Source organism: Palaemon carinicauda, chromosome 17 (genome assembly GCF_036898095.1).
Source record: "Palaemon carinicauda isolate YSFRI2023 chromosome 17, ASM3689809v2, whole genome shotgun sequence".
NCBI lineage: Eukaryota > Metazoa > Arthropoda > Malacostraca > Decapoda > Palaemonidae > Palaemon > Palaemon carinicauda.
In genome coordinates, this window is record NC_090741.1 from 32,521,445 (window position 1) to 32,541,841 (window position 20,397).

Here is a 20,397-nt window from a genome sequence, read left to right on the forward strand (position 1 = left end):
CAGAGGAGATTTTGACAGGGGAGAATTTGACAGAGGAGTGTTTGACAGATTAGAATTTGACAAAGGAGTGTTTGACAGGTTAGAATTTGACAGACAAGCATTTGACAAAGGAGCATTTGACAGGGAAGCGTTTGACAGAGGTACATTTGACAGAAACACATGTGACAGAGAAGCATCTGAAAAGAAGAATTTGACAGAGAAGCATTTGACAGAGAGGCATTTGACAGAGACGCATTTGACAAAGGAGCATATGACAGAGGAGAATTTGACGAAAGAGCATTTGCTAGAGGAGTGTTTGAGAGATTAGAATTTGTCAGAGGAGCATTTGACAGGGTAGCGTTTGGCAGAGGAGCATTTGACAGGAGATAATTTGACAGAGAAACATTTGGCAGAGAGGCATTTGACAGAGAAGCATTGGTAGAGGAGCATTTGACAGAGAGGCATTTGACAGAGAAGCATTTGACAAAGGAGCATTTGACAGAGGAGAATTTTACAAAGGAACATTTAACAAGGGAGTGTTTGACAGATTAGAGTTTGACGGTGGAGCGTTTAACAGATTAGAATTTGGCAGAGGAGCATTGGCAGAGGAGCATTGGCAGAGGAGCATTTGACAGAGAGGCATTTGACAGAGGAGATTTTGACAGGGGAGAATTTGACAGAGGAGTGTTTGACAGATTAGAATTTGACAAAGGAGTGTTTGACAGGTTAGAATTTGACAGACAAGCATTTGACAAAGGAGCATTTGACAGGGAAGCGTTTGACAGAGGTACATTTGACAGAAACACATGTGACAGAGAAGCATCTGAAAAGAAGAATTTGACAGAGAAGCATTTGACAGAGAGGCATTTGACAGAGACGCATTTGACAAAGGAGCATATGACAGAGGAGAATTTGACGAAAGAGCATTTGCTAGAGGAGTGTTTGAGAGATTAGAATTTGACAGAGGAACATTTGACAGGGGAGCGTTTGGAAGAGGAGCATTTGACCGAGGAGAATTTAACAGAGAAACATTTGACAGAGAGGCATTTGACTGAGAAGCATTGGCAGAGGAGCATTTGACAGAGAGGCATTTAACAAAGAAGCATTTGACAAAGGAGCATTTAACAGAGGAGAATTTCACAAAGGAACATTTGACAGGGGAGTGTTTGACAGATTAGAGTTAGACGGAGGAGCATTTAACTGAAAATATTTTATCCATTGTTAGATTAATGAAATTTTGACGAGTCCAACTAAAAAATTGCTTGTTAATTTAGCCAATGTTAATTGAAGTAGATTCAGTGGATTTTATCTATAATCAGGCAAATAGTTTTTCTTGCGTACTGCTCAATTATTTAATTAGGAATCTTAAATGTAGGTGGCGCCACTTATCTCTTTTTTCTTTTCAAGGATATTGGTTCTTACGTCCTGGATTCTGGCGTCCTTGATTTTTCCTCCAGTTGAAGTAACAACAGAGTTTAGATATTCTTTTACGACCGTTTACTGTTTTGTTCTTGACTGTGAAGTGTCTAAAAAGGTGAAAGGTATGTTAAAATGTTCTTTATTAATTTCGTTTTTTTTTTTCTATTTTCTTGCTCTTTTATTTTGGAAATTTAAATTTCTTAGGTTGTGATTTGTTAGCAAACTGGGTGTGTTTGAATTAAGGCTGGGTCAGCAGTAGTATTGCATAAATTTTTTGTAAATTTCATTTGAGATGATTAGACGGCCAAACGAATTTTTTCCATAGTGTGGATAAAAAGTATAAAAATCAGATTTTAGATAATTATGGAATGGACAAAGTAATGGATAACTTCTTAGACGTAAACTACGTTTGTAACCCCTTAAAATATACAATGTACCAGTCTTAATTGTAGGTTAAATTTCAAGAACTTTTATCTACTTTCCATTAATCATCGCAAGTTATCTTAAGTTACCGTAATTAATGTATTAGCGCTAATGATTTATTGGGTTTCCCCTATGGGTTACCATTTTGGCGTTAATTAAAATTATGCAAATATAGGCAGGATAGCTATGTATACACCCATAGTTTTAAATACCTCTGTTATTACCCAGTGATTTTTGGTAGATTAAACAGTGTTGTAAGTCATTTATTGGAATGATTGAAATAGGTTTGGGAAAATTGTTAGTGTTAAATAAATGGATTTTGATGTAGGAAAAATCTGTTTTTGGTTAGGATAGCCATGTCATCCAGATGGAAGTTCCCTTCGGCAGCTTCCTTGTGTATACTATTTCTGCGAGTGATATTAGAAGAGAATTGCCATCAGGTATCGCGGGTAAAGGTCGAAAGTTTGTGTAATCTCTAGGGTTCAATAGCTTTCAACAGAAGAGGATGCAAGGCTACTCCTACGCTTACCATCTCATTCAATACCCCTTCAACAAACCCAATGGCCAATCAAACTCTCCTGAAGACATTATCCCTATTCTGGAAAACAACAGTTTTGTCTACATGTAGGCCTAAAACAAGATTCCATTCAAATTTTAAAATTTGAACATAAAGTAAAATTGAAGCGAATGGACATTTTAAGTTTTTAATAAGGTGGATACGTAGGAGTAGCATTGCACCCGTGTCCGGTGTAAGCCATTGTCTCTATAGCCTACACAATGCAAACCTTAAACCTTTAGCCTATTGGAATAGGATGTCAGTGAAGCTGGAAATTACTCTTAAGCTTTTAAGAGTAAACCCATGTGGATGCTGAGTGACACGAGAATCCCCGCCCATTTGATAGGTAGTGTGCACCTCCACTCTGACCTTGGCTGCTGGCTAAACTATAGAATTAGTGCAATATTAGTTGGGACATTGAAACTAGTATAATTTGATAGGTATTTGCAAATGCACTACCTCAAATCTCATACCAATGGCTGAAGCCTCTTAAAGTTAATTTTAATGAAATTCATTTTGCTCCTTTCGTTGTCGAGCCCTTGCTACAGGATTCTTGGTTATACTTTAATTACCAACAAAACTAATTCGCTATAAGGAATGGGCAAGTGGTGGCTAGTTTGCTTTTTTTCTTTTTTATGGGGGTTGGTCTATAAGAGTGTAGTTTAAAAATTTTGGCTAATTTTTACCTTTAACTTCATAGCTTACATTTGGGAGACTGATGGCGAGTTATTGCGCATGCGTCGAGTTCACTTTTGCCAGCTGTTCTGTCTTGTATGACTTCATAACCAGGCATTTTTAACAAAGCGCGAGCTTTCAAATATTTTATGCGGACATTCCTGGATGTTTTAAAATTGCCATTTTTCCTCCACCTTCCCTTTCTGTTTTTTCTATACTACCATCACATACTTTTCCAAGAGGAAAGTACAATGACGCCGTGTACTCACGATTTCTACCACGTACCAAGAAAGGACAAAACTGGAGGAGGAGTGGGTCTGTCGAAAACCTTCTCTAGGGTTTCTATCATGAATGAAATAGTATTTGAAACATTTGAATATATGTTTAAAACTGACAAAAAACAATAAGGTATTGAATATAATATCATATAGACCACCAGGGAGTAATATGAGGAAATTCATTGAAGAATTTAGTATTGTGGGTGTAGTGGACGATATTAAAAATACATTAATTGGTGGTGACTTTAATTGTTGGGTAGATGATGAAAACGATTATAAGACTAAAGAACTCAAGGAAGTATTTGAGATGTTTAATTTAATAAAGTGTTTTGGTATCAACGTCAGTAGGTGGTCACACTCGACTTGGTCATATGTGGAAAAGACTCGGACCTAATAAAAAAAAAAACCTTGAAGTGGAACCAGACTGAGATCTCAAAAACACAAACTCATCACTTTTTGATGTTAATATAAATTGCACCAGAGTATTGAAAAAATGGATCACATATAGGGAACGGAAAAATTTTGATGCTGAGAATTTTATTGAAGCTAGTGTAGCGCAAATGTCTTATGAGAACACACAATGTGAACATATGGTAGACAGAGAATGTGTTGGTTGTTATACCAAGAAATACAACGACAATTTTGGAAAAATGTACGATACCATGTGTCCCATAAAGAACAAACAAAGTTGTACGCGAAAATGTTAGATGGTATAATAGTGAGCTATTAAAGGCAAAAAGACAGACGTAAGATGGAAGGTAGATGGAAAAGAGCCAAATCCTCACAAGCCAAAAATGTATATAATAAGGCCAGAAATTACTAAAACATCCTGTTAGAAAAAACAAAGAAAATTCTACAACGGCGAATGTAAAAAAACCAATAACATGAAGGACTTTCACAAACCTTTGATTTGATGGGATTAAAAAAAGTCTTGCCTGACAATGTTTGTGCAGAGATTTGCTATATTCTTCAATGAAAAAATTGATAAAATCTATAGAGGTTTCCCCCAAAATAACTTGGAAGGACAGTCAGCTATGCCAGTGAAGGAGGGAAAGAAGTTAATAAAATTTAAGGAAATAAATGTGTGCGACTTGTTAAAGGTTGAGAGATGAAGAATACATTGTGGAAACGACACTTTCCCAAACAGTTCAATAAGTGAAGCTCCAAACAAGCAAGTTGTATAATATTTACCTGAACATAATTAACCTAAATATATCACAATCCTGTTTTCCTAGCTGTGAAAAAACTGCGTTGATCAAACCAATTTATAAAGGAGAAGGTTACGTAAACGAGATAAATTCATATAGGCTCATTTCAAATTTATCCTACATGTCAAAGCTTATTGAAAAAGTCATAAGTGAGCAATTATGGACGCATATTGATGAGTTAGAGGTATTCCCGGAAAATCAATCGGCCTACAGAGCTAATCATTCTACAGAAACTACCTTATGCTCAATGAATGATGATAGGTCTTCTTGATGAGGGAAAGTGTGGAATTTTGATTGTTAGATCTTAGTGCTGCTTTTGACACTGTTGTGCACGAGTACTTGACGACTTAGTCTATTGGAGTGAGTGAGGAACCACTGAAATTTTTGCGAAGTTACTTAGTGAATAGGAAGACTATTGTAGAAGTTTCTGGAAACCGATCCAATGAGAGAATTCTTATGAAGGGTGTACCACAGGGTAGTGTTCTGGGCCCTATTTTGTTTAACATATATACTATCGAGCTATCACACATCTTGAAAAAACAAAAAGTGGGCTTTAAACTATATGCACATGGTACTCAGTTTTACCTCTCAATTTCAACAAAAGATACAGAGAAGAAAATCGATGAGATAATGACTGAAATAAAAACATGGATGCAGAGGAAAAAGCTCAAATTAAATGATAAAAGAGAATGTATGTTTTTTGGCACAAAGGTGGCTTTGAAGAATTACCAGTCAATTCAAAGTATAAAAACTAGTGATGCTGATATTGGGATTGTGCCTGTTGTGAAAAATTTGGGTGTACTGATATTGTAATTTGTCAATGAGGGACCAAATTGTGAACACAGTGAAAGTGTGTAGCTATCACCTGAGAAACATAGCATTTATTAGAAAATATTTAAGAGGGCAGTACAAACATTTTAGTGATGAGTCATGTAATATCAAGGCTTGATTATTGCAATTCTCTGTACTACAAATTGCCCAATACACTACTAAGAAAGCTTCAAAATGGGCAAAACCGGGCGGCTAGACTGATAAAAGGCATTAAACTAAGGGAGAGATTAACTCCTGTATTGATCGATCTACATTGGTTACCTGTTAAGGCTAGAATTGAATTTAAAATTTGCTTGTGGACTCACAAAGCACTTAAAAGTGATAAGCCTAAATATCTTCGTGATTGCTTGGTCCCCTACCCTGAAGCTACCAGCGCCGCTGTAAGAGTTAGACATGCAGATGACCCACATAGACTATTCGAATCTAGTGTGAATCATGCAATAGGAGGAAGAACGTTCAGTTGTGCTGCACAGACTCTCTTTAACGACCTTCCAATCGATGTCAAGAATAGCAATAATATGGCAGCTTTCAAGAAAAACCTGAAGACTTAACTTTTTAGAAAGTGTTATAAGTGACCTGAAAACTATTAAGCCTGAATACAAATGCTAGCGAAATAACTGATAACGATACAGAGCAAAATATTAACTGGAAAGAAACTATTTTTTCACACACCAAGGCCCTCCTTTACAGACCTTTAGTGTCTGATGGAGGGCGAGAAATAAACCCGTAAAAATAAAAGTAAAGTAAGTACTTCAAAACTTTATTTAGTCTTTCAAGTATTATGGAACACGTGAAAAATCTTATCTAAAGAAATGGTGTTTATAGAAAAACTTTTCTTTGAAGATTCCCTACATTTCCATTGCAAATTATGATATACCTTTATATATCCTGCAGCAATCTGAGGTTTTGGGTGGGGAAAATTTACTTGCAAATTGATAGTGGTAAAAATAACCTTTTCTTCATACATTCTCTGGGATGCGTAATCCACGAAAAATAGCAAGTTTCATGGAGAGTATCACTGTAGGCTGCTACTGGTGTTGTGAAAAAAAAAAAAATAAGAGCGGAGTTATCCCTCAAAAAGGTAAATGTCCCAAGTTCAATTCTGGTAAGGATTTTTGTGAATTTATCATTACATAAGTAATTATTTGTGATTTGCTTTTAGTTTGTGACCTGGGAGTAGAGGTCCGGCCAGCTTGCCCCCGGCCAGGTCTGTGACATAGGAACTACTAGGTTAGGTGGGTTTGTTAGTTTGTGTGGCCTTTTACAAATCTTTGTTAAATAATCTCACTTTATTTATTTATTTATTTTATTTTTTTGCACACCCCAAGTCCTAGAGTCCTACCCGTGTCCATTTGGAAGTGGGGACTCATATAACGGTAGACGGCTCATTTGCAATGGAAATAAAAGGGCAAATTTGTTGAAAGCACACTATTTACTGTAGAAAAAGCTTTTTTTCCTATTGAAAATATACTGTTTTCTTTGAAATAGCGAAATTTAATGTCGCTAATGGATTATAATGAAAACAATCTCCATTAGTGTGTAGCTATTGCTGTACTTGTGAAAGTAAAAAAATAACCCCGAAACAGTGAGCCTTGGAGCTTGTGAGCACAGATATATACCACTTTCCAGAACATAGCAGTGATGTGGATGTTTTTTTTAAGCATAGCGGGCCGCCTTGGAGCAAAAAAAAAAAACCGATGTTTAGTGAATAATTTATAATTTCTACACAAGTGTTTTTGTAGATGTTTTTTTTCTCACTTCTGATCATTGCTGCAAATCATCCCTTTTTTTTTTTGGCTTTCCCCCATCCAACAAACACTAGTTTCTCACTGGGGTCCCCTATAATTATATATATACAAGGGGGTACAAAAACTCCTAAATGGGTGTTTGCTGCAATAATCATGGGCATAAATTAACACAGAATAGGGAATAGGAAAGTTTCATGTATTTAGCAAGAAATTATGTACCGGGTTATATTTACTGCTGCCAACCCAGTAGTTAGAAAATAACTGGTAGGCGGGACTTGTCATGGTTGTTAAGAGCCGAATAAAACATTTTAGTTTTCAAAAGTATAACCAAAATCTTATTTCATTCCAATATGGAAAGGTTAGGGAAGTATCTTGATACTGTATATTTTCTCTCATGGTAAATGGAAGCAATCCATTTGAACAGACGCTGAAGCACATGCTAAAACACTCCCTTTGAATTTGTCCCTTTAATTGTATTAACTTCTTTGTGAAGTTTGTATAATTTTTTTTTCTCAATTTTACAATCACAAAGTATATTTTTTCTGGATCTTACGTCAAGACAAATTGAATTTGGAAGATATGTTTGAAAGTAAAAATAAAAAAATTCATCAACTATCATAAATACTGGCCCACTGTTCAAGCATGGATAAAAAAAAAATTCTGCCTGCTAGAACAAAGTATCATTTGAGTTAATGTTAAAGGTAAAATTAGAGAAGTGCAATAAATGGTTCGTAGATTTTTTTTTAATGTATTGTGGTGTTTTCAAAGCTTTTTGATATCTGGTAGTTTATTATACTGGGTCGACTGCTATTAATGAAAAGTTATTGGTTTGCTCAAGGTTTCTTCATCAATTACGCTCAAAAGTTGAAGTAGGCTATAGGCTACGGTGTACCAGTCATAATTGTATACAGTATTTAATTGTCAGAAGAATCACCTATCGGTTGTTCTTCTGAACTACCAGGTTGAAAGAGGCTCCTGTTGCCTTTGCTGAGATGACGGTAAAATTTGATATTTTATTAAAATCTGTAAACTTGGTTTCTGCCAGTAGTATGGGACTTAAAATTCTGTATTTGCAAAGACCTATTAAATATAAGATTTTCAATGTTTTAACTGATATTGCATTGTTCTGTTATGAAACTGTTGAATTGTGAGTGTAGCAAGCTATGCCAGAACAAGAACAATTGAACCAAGTGATCAATTACATAATTAGAATGCCAAAATAGCCCGTGCATAGGGAAAAATTTTCTATTTGCATGAACAAGAGGGCAGTAAGGTTAAATTAGTGCTGTGAGCTACGATGAACCAAAAACCAAGCGATAAATTAGAATAATTAATACTTGCCTACGGGATTAACATGTAAACATTTTCTGCTTTCCAGAATATGGGATCAGAGGTAATGTCTCGAGCAGCAGAGCAAAGACCAAGGGATAGTCTTACTTTGGCGTATCTAAATACAGGTAAATACTCAATTTAGTGTTTTTCTTAATACGAATGGCTTCATAGAAAATGAGATGGGAAAATCACGTTTTCTATGCTCCCATAAGTCTTCGCAATTAAGTTAGTCTTAGTGTTATCACCATTGTTTTGATTATGGTAAGTTTTATTTTTACTAAATTTCTCTTTTTATTACTGGTGGAAAAGTTTATAATTTACTACCTCTGCTAATGAAGTATAAAGGTGATTTTACCCCCTGACATTTATTTGTGAACACCTTCCTGGGCTCAATTATACTCGTTAGTAATGAAAAGAGGTAAAAGCTGAATTATTTAAATTTTGTAAGTTCAAGGTCATGGTAAAGTAACATGTCCAATTTAAGTTATCAGCCATAAGTTTAGACATAGTTTTCAGACATCAAACTTGGTTCATTTTTTATTGTATGAAAGTCCACGCCTATTAATACATGATAATGTCTAAGGTTGAAGGTCAAGGTCGAGCAAAAGGTCGAAAAATAAGCTGCTGTGATCTGTGTTCTAAGTGCCCCTATAGTTTCGAGTATAAAATTACTTTTATAACGTTTTAAGCAAAAGGCTAGGCTCACTCCCAATCTGCGTAAACTGCTGCAGGCCTTGCAATTTAACCAATCAAAGGTTAGGCCCTCTGCTAATAACTGCAGTTAATAACTGCAAGGGCATGTGATTGTAAAAGCCTCTCCAAATTATAAGCCATGCCCGACGCTGGTAGAAATGTGGATGCGGCTATGGCATCCCTTAAAAACACTGCACGTCAGAATCCCCTAACTGGGATGTGGGGTATTGCAGGAGTCACAACTGTGGCTAAAGATAACATTAAAGTTGGAGATAGTGGATGTAAAGGAGAGGTGGATTGATGTCCTGTTTGAAGAAAAGATGAAAGGAAATAGGTATAAACTTATTACAGTGGGTCATGAGAGGTAAGAAATGGACTTGGGCTCATAAGTCATAACTGGAAGGAAGATATGGTAGAGAATAAATTATAGGTTTTTAAAAATTCCAATGGTAATAGGAGATTCAATAGTAAATTTAATTTCAGTATATTGCCCTCGGATGGGTTGCAAGGAACAAAAGTAATTTAGGCAAGAATTTGAGGCAGCTATTTGAACTGAAGCTAATCGTAGGAACACATGAATGGTAGTGAAGTGGATGAAGTCAATGAAGGCCATTGGTTTGGAATTAGAAATGAATGTGAAGAGTATATATTAGAGGGGGCAGTTCTGAATTGGCATTTATGAACACCTGGTTTAAGAAGTTTGATAAGCACCTGATATACTGTATTATGAAAGTGGATGAGTATGGGATTTAAAATTCTGTATTTGCAAAGACCTATTAAATATAAGATTTCCAATGTTTTAAGTAATATTGCACTGTTCTGTTATGAAACGGTTGAATTGTGAGTGTAGCAAGCTATACCAGAACAAGAAAAATTGAACCAAGTGGATCAATTTCATAATTAGAATGCCAAAATAGCCCACTTAACCGTGCATAGGGAAAAATTTTCTATTTGCATGAACAAGAGGGCAGTAAGGTTAAATTAGTGCTGTGAGCTACGATGGACCAAAAACCAAGTGATAAATTAGAATAATTAATATTAGCCTACGGGATTAACATGTAAACCTTTTCTGCTTTCCAGAACATGGGATCAGAGGTAATGTCTCGAGCGAAGAGCTACAGAGCAAAGACCAAGGGATAGTCTTACTTTGGCGTATCTAAATACAGGTAAATACTCAATTTAGTGTTTTTCTTAATACGAATGGCTCCATAGAAAATGAGATGGGAAAATCACGTTTTCTATGCTCCCATAACTCTTCGCAATTAAGTTAGTCTTAGTGTTATCACCATTGTTTTGATTATGGCAAGTTTTATTTTTACTACATTTCTCTTTTTATAACTGGTGGAAACAAGTTTATAATATACTACCTGTGCTAATGAAGTATAAAGGTGATTTTACCCCCTGACATTTATTTGTGAACACCTTCCTGGGCTCAATTATACTCGTTAGTAATGAAAAGAGGTAAAATCTGAATCATTTAAATTTTGTAAGTTCAAGGTCATGGTAAAGTAACATGTCCAATTTAAGTTATCAGCCATTATATCCTGGTAAAAACAGCTGACAGCGTGATGACTAGTGAAGTGATTTTGGGGGAAGCATGTGTTAAACATACTGGAAATAATGGATTTTAAAGTAGAAAACCAGAGAACGGCTGATTTAGTATTAGTTTGGCATCTTATAGGAGAAAAGTAAGGAATTTAAGAGAACTGGAAAGGTGTAACTTAGTGAACAGTGGAAAATATGGTTGGGTAAGAAAAAGGTTTAGTGGAAACAGGGGTTAGTGAGAAGAACCAGTGAATGTGGTGTTGAAAGAAAAGTTGTGGGGAGGACCAGAAAGGTGCAAGTCTGATAAAAGAAAATGAGGCATTTAAGGACTGGATAGTAAGGTATTGCATAGGGTGCAGAGAAATGGTACAGAAAAAAAGATTTTAGGAGTAAAGTAGGTAGTTACTGGGACAGCAGAACAACTAAGTCTAGGAACAAGGGATGGATAAAAGGTTATCTAAGATTCAAACTTAAAGAAAATTCAGAGCATTTGGGCAACTGGCAGCTCTCAAGATGGAAATATATTGCATAGGGATGAATAAGAGATGGAGAGAATATTTTAAACTTTAATACTGAAATTGAGAGGGGAGCTGGGAGATGTACTCATGGAGGTGCAAGTGATGAAGATAATGAATACAAAAGTAAAGCTGGCATTGAGTAAAATGATTAAACACAAGGTCCAGCAGTTTCAAATTGAAATAGCTACAGGGGGAAAATGGATGCTAGATATAAGAGCAATATGGGAAGGGGAAATAATGCCCAAGGACTGGGAGGAGAGTAATGGTATATATATTTAAGCAGATGTCATGGATTGTGGTAATTACAGGGGAATTAAACTATAACAGCATGGTTTGAAAGTTTTTTGAGTTCGCTAGATTGAAAATTTTTGGAAATAGCTGTATGAATTCATGAAAGGGAGGGGAATGGTTTATGCCATTTTATAGTGCGGCAGCAACAGGAAAAGAGCAAAACAAGCTTTTGTAGATCTAGAGTAGGCTTATGATAAAATATCAAGAAAAGATGTTTTTTTGCTTGAAGAAATTCCTGCAGAAGTTAGAATGGTATAGATGTATACAAGAACAAGTACTAAAGTAATAATGTATTTAAGAAACAAACCTTTGGAAGTTAGAGCTAGTTTTTGTGGTGGTCATGGATGTTTAGTGAGGGATCAGAAATGCTTCTATATGTAGATGATTTGGTGATTAAATCTGAAAATTAAGACTAAGAACAGTTGTTTACTGGCAAGAGACCTTGGAGAGGGGAGCTTTGAGTAAATGTGGATAAGACTGGAGAGAGGAGGTTTAAGAGTAAATGTGGATAAAACTGGGAAGAGGTTCAAGAGTATGGGGATAAGACTGAAGTAATTGTGAATAGTAAGGAAGGTAAAGACTAGATAGTTATGCATGGAAGTAGAGGCAATGTTATAAAACAGGTAGAATCTACTATGCCATGAGGGAGGATGCAAGGCTGGAAGTTAATAGGATGAAAGCAGCTGGGGGGGGGGGGGGTGTGGAATGTTGATAAAAGTCCAATAAAACTAAAGATCTTTATCACAGTAATAAGACCAGTGTTCATTTACAGATCAGAAAAGTTGGCTCTTGAAACAGAGGAAGAAAGGATTACGATTAGGATGCAAAAGGTGAGGTGGATAATGGGAATATCGCTGCTTGAAAGATTGGAAAATTAAATAAGAATGGTACATCAAAGATTAGAGGTAAAAAGTATCACAGCAGTGATGTGGACAAGCGTTGAGGGATGGTGGGGAGGAAGTGAGGAGGGCTAGAGAGGAACCTGTTAAAGATAGAGAGGCAGAGAATTAGCTGGCAAGATAGTGAAGGATAATCTAGGGAGAGGTTGGGTGGAAGAGGATATCCTTGATAAAGGTATTAGAGAGGGTGTATCAGGCAAGACACTCTAATGTAGGGGTGACAATTTGCAGATTGCTGACAAGTTAATTCAAGGAAGGTCTTTAATGTAGGCCCTCTGACATTGAGAGCTGGTACTCTCTCAATGTCAATGTCTTAAGTGTCAGTTTCTCCTAAGATATCTGTACTGAAAGGCATGGTTGTCAGTGACCCCAGTGATGCCCACAGTGGAAGCCCCTTCCAAAGCCCCCCAAGGAATTTGTATCTTCCTGCGACACCAGTGCCAGTAAGTGAGGCTGTCATGCCACATAAGGGTATTGTGCCTATGGTTTGGGCAAGTCCTGGGCTGAGAGAACATTAGACGTTACTCCATGCATCATCCCTGACCCGGTCACCTGTTACCCCTATTGCCTGTGCCAGTCATCAGGATTCTTGTGGCTGGGGTTAGGCAGTATACACCTCTCATAAACCTTTATGCTCGGTACGTGGCGACTAAAGTAATATTGCAGCCAGCCCAGATCCCACACGGCACAGGAAGCATCTCTTCCATGGCAATGCGTAAATGTAAGTCTGGAATGAATAGTAGAATGACTGGCTCTTATCTTTCATTTTTTCCCCTTGGGGAAGGTGGTCCTAAAGCATAGTTCTGCAAAATTCAGGACCATATAAATTGAATCTGGTGTTCATTTATAGTCATTAATTCACTTCCTCACCCCCATAGGTGCAAAGTTCAGAAATGTGTGAAAATAACATAGGTAGTTGAGAAGACTACAAGTGTCAGCTACCAGCTAGGTTTTCTATTATGACACTGCCCAGTTGCCTAATTCTTCGTCGACATGCGTATTGGAAGCCAAAGTTAGAAAATAATAAATATTAGAGTTGACAATCTAGTTTGATTCAATTCTACTCTACGAAGTTCTATTTTAGTTTCATTTAATTTAGTTTTTATATCCCTGCCCATTGGTTTCACACCATTATAAAGTCGTAGCTTAAACGTTGGTAGAGTAACAATTCACTGATACCTGAATGTCAAATGTCGTACTAAACAGCTATGCCATTGACCTTTGCATCTGAAACTTGATAGATATCTTTAATGCTTATTGCTTCAACATTCCTTATTTATATTTTGAATTTTCTTTTACTGAATATTTTCCAAAATTGTTTGCTTTATTGTCATAAGCTATTGCCAAATTTTCACATTTCCAGTTTGAGAGTTTCTCAATTGTTGAATACTGGTGGTTTGGTTCCTGGAACTTTATATAATTGAAAGCACTTTTGGTAAACAGTGTAAAAAAAAAAAAATTGTAGGAAAAATTTAGGCATAGTTTAAGTCTGATTTAAACAGCATACCATGTGTTATTTAGTATTTGGAGAATGCCATACAGGTAAATTTCTTAATGTTCTAATAGTTTTTTTTTTTTTTGCAGTGGTGAAATGGAAATTGGGGTTGCAGATAAGACGGACGAACATCGGTGTTTTTGACAGGTGGAGATATTGACAGCCAAAATGAAGATTTTCTTGACAGGCAAGGGATAAGAGACAGGACGATCTTGCTGGCTCTGTAATTGTACAATTCATGTGACAATTGCTGTACTTATCAAGTCAATGTGAGTGATGGATTTCCAACTTTTATAATTTGCCCTCAGGAATAATTTGAAATTTTCTTTATTTGAAAGTTTTATAAGTGTGAATGCTTATGGGTTACTTTTCTCAATAAGGAGAACTCCTAGTTAAGGTAATATTCCATCTTTTAGAGTATACGTTTTCAATGTAATTTTTTTCTTGGACTGAATTTTAAGTAGGTGTATTTATGACTGTGAGCCCTTACTAGTTTTAGGTTAACTTTAAAACCAAAGGCTGAATATTAAACACTTTGCATTTAAACATTACACATTCTAATTAAGAATGACACAGCTTTGGTAGATAACTCAAATGTATTTAGATATAATATAGTACAATCATTAGAAGGTAATTATAATTGTCCAAAAGACTTAATCTGGTATTTTTCTTACAGGTACAACTTTTGAAGAAACCACAGGATTGTCTTTCTCATCCACCACGAGTTCAGAAATGTATATGCAGAGAAGACTTTGAATTTTGGAAGCCAATTTATTCAAGTAAATGAATGTGTCCAGTATTGAGATTTTTCACTTTTCCTAATGTTTACCTTATGATCTATGGTGGTTGGTATCTTGTATGGTGATGGATTAATATACAGTATGGTGAAGGGTTACAGCACTGTATTGACCACTGATGACCATCCAGAGCAATACCATTCATGCAAAATACTGATTATGGTCATTTTTAATTTTGGTTGAGGTTCCTTAGTTTTTGGATTAAATTGAATCAGGTGTGAATATCACTCATTGGGTTGTTATAGAGCAGTGGTTTTGAGTTTTTTAAAAAAAAAAATATCAAAGATCTTGTGGGTAGGCTATTGAAAACACAATTGTAGATAAATTGCACTATTTACTCACTAAATGCATATCGTTTCAAATTTTGACTTAAAGATATGGTTGTACACTTTTACTGTTACAAATTTGACGATACAGAGCATATTGTTGCAAATTTGACAAAAATACGGCTGCTTATTTGTAAATTTTACATTAGGATACAGGTGTATATTTTAACTTCAGGATAAAGCTGCATATGTTGCAAATTTAAGTTGAGGCAAAGGTGCATATTCTGTTGAAAATTTAACTTCTAGGGTAAAGGTACATATTATGGATGCAAATTTAACTTCAGGATATAGTTACATATTATTGATTTTAATTTCACTTGAGGATACAGGTACACCTTCTGCTGCAAATTTGACTCTGGTACAGGTGGATTGTTGCAAATTTTACCAAAGGATACTAGTGCATATTGTTAGTAAATTTGGTTTAAGGGTACTTGAGCATATTCTGTTGCAGCAAATTTGGTTTGAGGATACTGATGCATATTCTGTTGCAAATTAGTTTACCAAGTTTTGCAGGAACTTAGATTTTATGTAGGACCTCTTTCAGTGGTTGGAACCTTAACGCAATGCTGCTGTACATAATTATGGTATATGGTTGAAAGGGATTGGGTAGGCTAGTGTGCAGCTCTGCACTAGACGTAATATTCTAGTGATAACCAAAAAAGAATCCATTCAACTAATATGATCATAAGTTTTGGGTTTTAGTCAGGCACTAGTCATGAGGCAATTATGCACCCCAAGTGCAATGGGGGAGGGGCAGTTTAACTCCAGCAGTTGAACTATAAAGAAAGCAAGATTTTGCAGAAGACACAGTAGCAGGAACACTTATACTAAACTGTGCAGCTAGCGGGCAAAGAGAGTATTGTAAAGACCTTGTCTACAGCGCACGAGAAGAGCATAGAAAACATGCCCCCACCCTTCCCTGTCTAGGGTGGTTTAAAGGTTACTCAGAGGTAAGGAACTGGCAATGTCATTACTGACCCAATAATTTTGAAACGGGATGCCAGGGCCAAGGGAATGGTCGGTGTATATTAGGACAGAGTACCCTGCTTCTCTTAAGTCCTATGAATGTGGATGTCATGAGATTCTGGTGATGAGATTTTCTAGACACAACTGCTTGTGTTCGATCTACTGGAATCTAGAGATGGATAATTTCATCTTGGTAAGATAAATGATAGAAAGACCCCTTTTGTCTTTGCGGGTAATTTCAATGCCCACCATAGGGAGTAGTTAAATAATTTCTCCTACTGATCACCATGGTTAAAAAGCTTTAGACTTTGCCTCTGAATCAGGCTGTAAGCAAATAAGTGAAACTACTCGCAGGTCTGGTAACTGCTTGGACCTAGTATACACACTTCCCTGGTGTTATAAGTAAGGTTGATTCTCCAGTTAAGACTTCTGATCATGCCTTAGTTTCATTAGAGAAGACTAGGCAGCCTGTCCCTGATGTATCATACTCTGTGGAATCTCAAGCAGACTGGAATGGGATTGAGTGATCTATTGGACTTGAATTGGTCACAATTGTATATTTTTTATCTTGTCGTCCCTTTGAATGAAAATCTAGTCAACATTTAATAGGTGTATCCCTTCTCGTGTGCTAAGGTACCGAGTGAAGGACAAATCACAGTTCAATGATAATTGTAGACATGAGGAGGCCTATCATCCTTGAAAGGGTAACAGATCAGATTTGACTTGAAATAAATATACTTGGCTTGGAGCTTTTGCTCAGTTTGCTTCAACTGGAAAGGAATAAGATTTAACCATAAAAAACCTTTCTGGTACAAACAAGGAACATAAATAGTGAACTCTTTAACACTGCACTCAGTGTTGATGCAACAGTTCCTCCTTTACTTGAACCAGATGGCTCTCGCTCAGTCCAAAGGAAAAGGCAACCCTTTTGGCTGATGTTTGACAGGAAACCAAATGAGAAACTTATCTTCCTTATTCCTGTTTTCCTGAGGCTAAACTAACTAGTTAAACTTTTTGATCTTGAAATTAAAGCTCTTGATGGACCTTGATAATTATGAAAGTGTAGACCCAAATGGTATTTTTCCTTTGGCTTTCACAGACCAGATTTCTTGGCTCAAAGTTGTATTTTTGCGCAAGTTAGCAAGAGGAGCAGCAATTAGCACTTATTGGAGAATTGGTAATGTTACTGACTGTGTGTTTGTGGTAGCTCAAGTCGTACTGATTATCGCCCAATTTCTATAGCTTCTATATTAACGGTATCTAAAGTTTTTAAGTCTTAAGACTAAGTGTCTTTATAGATTTGCTGTAAGCAATCATCTGTTCCCTAGTTTGCAATTTGGTTTTCATAAAGGCCTTAGAGCATGTGATGCCCTTCTTACAATCTTCATCGGCGTCAATGACCTTCGATGTCAGGATGCCAGAGAACTTCAAAAAATCTTACAATCTCCAATGCTGTACAGAAATCCCTTGATTGTGGTCAAGAAGTTTGTTTGATTGGCCTTGATTTGTGCTGCCTTTTGACAGTCCATCATGAGGCTCTTTTTTTTTTTTTCAAACTCAAAACAGTTAGGAATGGGTGGGCTGTTTCATAGCATTATTATTGAATTTTTAAGTAATAGAACAGTTGTTTGTCACCATAGTGAGTATTAGGAATGTGATATCTGGTGTTCCTCAGGGTAGTGTTCTTGGTCCATAACTTTAAATACTATTTAAAAAACTTGTTTCATATGCAGACGATGCTACACTGCATCAATTCCATATGAATATAGATCTGGGATTGCTGAATCAATCGATCTAGCTATAATTAGCACATGCTGCAAATTATGGGGCGTGAAGTTAAATCCTAACAAAATTGTGTGATTGTAAGGTGGAGGACAGTAGCTCCTCAACATCCAGATCTCAAACATCCAGATCTTCAGCATTGTTAATGTTTAACTCTTATGACACTTAAAAATTTAGGTTTGATTCTCAACAGCAAATTTACTTTTCAGGAAGAATTTTGTCTTCTTCAATTACACAAAAATGACTTCTTGAAAAATCTTAGATTTTTGGTTATCAATCTATTCTGAAGTGTTTTAATACTTTCATTCTACCTTGTTTTAAGTATCCTCTTGGCTGGTCTTCAGCTGCTGATTCTCATCTTGATTTGTTTGAAAGGAACTTACGGTCTCTTAAATTTCTAATTCCTGATCTAGATATAAATCTCTGGCACAGTCATTCAATTAGTTCCTTATGCATGTTGCATGAGATTTTTCATAATTCCAATCTTCCCAGACATATTCCATCCTGTTCTTAATATTAGGCATGCTATTAATTCTAAGTCAGGACTTCATGAGGCTCAATACTACAGTTTTCTTGGTTTAATTCCAGCTGTGACTAACTTGTGGAATGATCTTCCTAATTGGGTAGTTAAATTGGTAGAACTTCAAAAGTTCATAGTTGCAGCAAATGTTTTTGTTGAACAGGCTGACATGTCTTTTTTATAACATATAAAAAGGTGGTAGGATGTGTAATGGCTCCTTACATATCCTACCCCTTAGAGGATTAGACTGGGTAAAGTCTGTTTGGGGTGCAGATATCTATGGTTATCTTAGGATACGTCCCTGATTATACACGATATCTTTGGATAGTCGTTTCCGGGGGTGGGACCCTGTGATACCTGACGGTAATTCTCTTATAATATCAATCGCTGAAATATTATACTGTAGAAAGTTGCCAGAAGGAACTTCCATCAGGACGACAAGGCTCGAGCCCAAAAATAGATTTTTCCGTCAAAATCCCTTTTAATGTTTGTTTTAAAAATATATTTTGTTCATTATTTCTCATTTTTATTAACTTTGCTCACTGGGCTATTTTTCCCTGCTGGAGCCCTTGGACTTTAACACCTTGCTTTAAACTAGGGTTGTAGCTTTACTAGTTATATGATAGATATAATCAGCCCCAAGCCCTCTTTCCATCAAACCAAGACCAGGGAGGGCCAGATATACTGCTGATTAAACACACACAGGCTCTCCCATTCCCAGGTCACAAGGATGAAGAGGTTAAACACTACCAAAAACCATTGAACTTTTGAGGGTCTAGCTCCCATCCAAAAACACACTTTCCCCAGTCACAAGGACGATGAGGTTGAACAGTATGTAAAACAAACAAGCTTGAGCTGGTTTAGCACCCGTCCAACAAAGTGATGGATGTTTCCATGAGTATAGCACAACCCCTAATGGTGCTTTATTAACTTGAAACTAAGGAACCATAGTAATGGTTTTAAACCATTTGCATATTAAAGCAGATGGGTTTTAAGTTTTCACATGTTTGCAGTGATAAAAGATTGGCAGTTCTGAATTATTTTATGCAAGGCATATGAATGGTTTCTGATTTTAAATGTACATAAGCTTTGATAATAGTTTGATTTTTCAATATTTTAATATGTAATGTTGTTGAAACATTGGTAAGAGTATTTTTTGATTAAATATACACTACTGTACAATGACTTTAAAATGAGTCTTGTAAGAAATTATGGCATTAATTTTTAAAAATTAACTTTCTACAATATACTTGTTTTGAAATTAACTTCTTGAAGGAAAATTTAACATTTTGAGATTTCATATTAACTAGTTACAATTAATAGTTGATTAATATAATACTGGCACTCTAGTTATAATTATATAATACTGATTACTTGAAATTGTTCAATCTGATATAAATTAATTTCAGATGGTAATTGTTTGATAGTTTATAAATCTATAAACTTTGGAATGTTTAAATATCTATCTAAAGTTTTAGATGGAAATGGTTTGATAGTTTTCAATAATTTAATCCTTGGGAAGGGTAAAGATTTATTAGACTTATTATATTGAATAATTCAAACAATTTTATTAAGGTTAAAATCACGTTCACTTTTACAGATTGAATGAAATTTTGAGGATGGGAGAAAAAATTGGCAGAACTGTTAAATTAAATGTAGTTTCCAAGATGGGAGGAGAAACTAAGCAACTCCTCTGGCGGAAGGAGGCAGGCTACAAGCTCTCTGATGGGTAGGCAAGGCTACAAGCTCTCTGGGTGGAGGCACCAGGCTACAAGCTCTCTGATGGGTGGAGGCACCAGGCTACAAGCTCTCTGGTGGGTGGAGGCACCAGGCTACAAGCGCTCTGGTGGGTGGAGGCACCAGGCTCAAGCGCTCTGGTGGGTGGAGGCACCAGGCTCAAGCTCTGGTGGGTGGAGGCACCAGGCTACAAGCTCTGATGGGTGGAGGCACCAGGCTACAAGCTCTCTGTGGGTGGAGGCACCAGGCTACAAGCTCTCTGTGGGTGGAGGCACCAGGCTACAAGCTCTCTGGTGGGTGGAGGCACCAGGCTACAAGCTCTCTGGTGGGTGGAGGCACCAGGCTACAAGCTCTCTGTGGGTGGAGGCACCAGGCTACA

At 36.4% G+C, this 20,397-nt stretch overlaps 1 long non-coding RNA gene across 4 annotated transcripts; it reads left to right on the top strand.

Moving 5' to 3' along the window:
• The first annotated feature begins 1,391 nt into the window (after nt 1-1,391).
• On the top strand, nt 1,392-19,976 carry LOC137656648 (uncharacterized). Of its 4 annotated transcripts, none has more exons than XR_011046989.1 (5): nt 1,392-1,520; nt 10,223-10,308; nt 13,980-14,159; nt 14,567-14,669; nt 19,003-19,021. It is a non-coding gene; the product is annotated as an uncharacterized lncRNA (long non-coding RNA). The 4 variants fall into 4 exon arrangements; XR_011046988.1 differs by lacking the exon at nt 19,003-19,021 and adding an exon at nt 19,882-19,976 and having other exon boundaries at nt 1,393-1,520; XR_011046990.1 differs by lacking the exon at nt 19,003-19,021 and adding an exon at nt 8,496-8,574 and having other exon boundaries at nt 1,506-1,520; nt 14,567-14,689.
• Nucleotides 19,977-20,397: the final 421 nt, after the last annotated feature.